Source organism: Myotis yumanensis, unplaced genomic scaffold (genome assembly GCF_028538775.1).
Source record: "Myotis yumanensis isolate MYYU_CA2020_CCGP unplaced genomic scaffold, mMyoYum1.0.hap1 SCAF_3, whole genome shotgun sequence".
Lineage (NCBI taxonomy): Eukaryota > Metazoa > Chordata > Mammalia > Chiroptera > Vespertilionidae > Myotis > Myotis yumanensis.
Genome location: NW_027223754.1, coordinates 51,897,974 through 51,901,001, shown reverse-complemented (window position 1 = coordinate 51,901,001; position 3,028 = coordinate 51,897,974). Strand labels below are relative to the sequence as shown.

Below are 3,028 nucleotides of genomic sequence, written 5' to 3'. Positions count from 1 at the left end.
AAGAGTGTTAGAAGGCAGTAGCATCCAGAAGAGAACATCCATGTGTATTACAATTAAAGGGATACTATGCTTATGGGAGCTTACATGTAAGGAGTGCTCTTTTTATTTTCTGTGCACTATGTATTGCCTGAAGGAATATCTCATATTAATTCACAAGTGTAGAAACAGTATGAACTAAACAAAAATTCTCAATATTACAATTAATATTGTTTAGATATTTTAGGAATGCAATAATACATACAGGCAGAATTCAGACACAAATATATCAATACTAGTGCCCAGGTGCATGGATTCATGCACATTAAAAAGAAATTAATTAGGAGGTCCCTCAAGCTGAAGATGGTGGCGTTGGCAGCGAGGGCTGCTCTGGCTCTGCAGGCCAGTAGCAGTCGGCCCGTGGCCTTTGTCAGGAAAATCCCCTGGGCCGCCTCTTCAAGTGAGCTTAGAGAACACTTTGCACAGTTTGGCCATATACGAAAGTGCACTGTTCCTTTTGACAAAGAGACTGGCTTTCACAGAGGTATGGGTTGGATTCACTTTTCTTCAGAAGAACTTCAGAATGCACTACAACATGACAGTCATGTTATTGATGGAGTAAAACTCCATGTTCAAGCTCAGAGACCAAAAGTTTTGCAAGAGGATCAAATATCTGATGAAGAGGAAGATTTTTAAGACTATTACTACCTATTAAATAAAGGAACAAAACAAAACAAAAACAAAACAAAACAAAACAAAAAAAAGAAATTAATTAGAAGGTGGCTGGCAGGGCATTACTGGGCTAGACTGGCTGGACATGACCTGGAGCCTGAAAGGACGAGGACTATGCCCTCCATCTTATCCTGTGTCCTCCATTTTGGGGCAGCCACGTGCTTGGCAAGGAGCTTCTTCCCGGAAGTCTAAGCCTCTGCTAGCCACACCCAGGAACAAGACACCGGCTTGTGCCTGGTCAATCTGCAGGGCACAGTCCTTTCTCCTCCCCTTACTCCAACCCCCCTATAAAACCCCTCTCCACACAGAGTTCTCTCTCTCTGCTTCCTGCTGCTGTGTCGGCGAGGTGGGGGAGCCGAGCTAGCTCGAATACAGACTCTTATGCTTTTGCATCGGACTTGGCTGGCTCCCTGTTGGTCTGTGGGGATCTTGAAATCTGGGCATAACAGAGCCAACCTTCCGCAGTCCCTTCCCGGCCAGCCACACCTGGCTCAGAGGGCATCTGTGGATTGAGCGGAGTTCCTCTGGCAGGTGAGATCCCTCGGCCTGGCCTGAAGGGATTGGGCCAAAACTGGCTCTCTGACATTCCTCGAGGGGTCCTGGATTGCGAGAGGGTGTTTCTCGGGTGATGAACCCGATAATCAGGCTCCCTCCTCTCTGGTTCCAGGATGCATCACCCGAGAACCGCTGCTGCCAAGTCACCACAACTCCACAGCTCCTGTGTTGAGCGTCTGCCCCCTGGAGGTCATGCATGCCATACCTACTGGCCAGTGGGATGATCGCTTAGCTTTTTATATATATAGACTAGAGGCCCAGTGCACAAAATTTGTGCACATGGGGGGTTGTGTGTCCCTCAGCCCAGCCTGCACCTTCTCCAATCTGGGACCCCTCAAAGGGATGTCAGACTGCCCGTTTGGGCACGATCCCACTGGGATCCAGGACTGCTAGCTCCCAACTGCTCTCCTGCCTGCCAGTCTGATTGCCCCCTAACCACTCCTTTGCCAGCCTGATCAATGCCTAACTGCTCCCCTGACAGCCTGATTGCCCCTAATTGTCCTCCCTACCAGGCTGATCACCCCTAACAGCACTCTCCTGCTGGCCTGGTCACCCTTAACTGCCCTCCCTTGCCATCCTTGTCTCCCCTAACTGCCCTCTCGTGATGGCCCAGTTGCCCCCAACTTCCCTCCCCTGCTGTCCTGGTCACCCCTAACTGCCTTCCCTTGCCAGCCCGGTCACCACCAACTGCCCTCCCTTGCAGGCCTGGTTTCCCTAACTACCCTCCCTGCAGTCCTGGTCCCCCCTAACTGCCCTTCCCTGCAGGCCTTGGTCCCCTCCCAATTGTCCTCCCCTGTAGGCATGGTCACCCCAAACTTCCCTCCTCTGCCAGCCTGGTCACCCCTAACTGCCCTCCCTTGAAGGCCTGATCACCCACAACTGCCCTCCCCTTCCAGTCATCTTGTGATCACATGGGGGTGGCCATCTTGTGTGTTGGAGTGATGGTCAATTTGCATATTACTCTTTATTATATAGGATGTTGAGAAATGATCACTATAATAACAGTTAACATCTATCACCGTAGTTATAATTTTTCTAGAGTTTCTAAATGTAAATATTAAATATTGTAAAGTAAAAATGAATTGATTGTGAATTAACAAATTAACTGATAAAATTATTGAAATTCTAGTTTAAGTCTTATTTGTAGGAGGTGTGTCTCTGTGTGTTTTGGCACACTTAGTAAAGTTACATTACAAGAAAAAAGAAACAAGGAGCAATATTTTCAAATAAAAGTAAAAAAGAATATCACTAAAGATTATTTGAAAATTACAAAACTATAACAATTAAACACTTTTGTACTCATATTTGAACAAGTAAACTAGAGCAATAATAGAATAAATACTGTAGAAACAGACTTATTTTTCATATGGCACGGCTGCCTTGGTGAGCTTCTGTAAAAAGGAAATTCCTCACACACCTTATTTTTACTTTACCTTGTTTTATTATTTACTATTTGTCATTTTAAGTATATCATGTTATTTTATTCTCTGTATCCTTATAAGGAAATATAATAAATTCTAAAATAAAATAAAGTTGTTTTTAACTACTGCATAGCTTGGGTCCTCAAGAGTATCTGGTATAACAAACACCTAATGATGAAATATCTTATACATGTGGTAAAATAGAACATCCCAGAAAAACAGAAAAGCAGAGATTATTCAAATTGTAGTGATGGTTTGCTTTTCAAATATATAAAAAATATTCTAATTTAAACAGTTAGAATATTTTAAAAATATTCTAATTTAAAATATTCTAATTTAAAAAT

General features: G+C 43.9%; 1 pseudogene; it reads left to right on the top strand.

Annotated features, from left to right (window-relative positions):
- Positions 1 to 339: 339 nt before the first annotated feature.
- Positions 340 to 672, top strand: LOC139004982 (SRA stem-loop-interacting RNA-binding protein, mitochondrial pseudogene; annotated as a pseudogene).
- Positions 673 to 3,028: the final 2,356 nt, after the last annotated feature.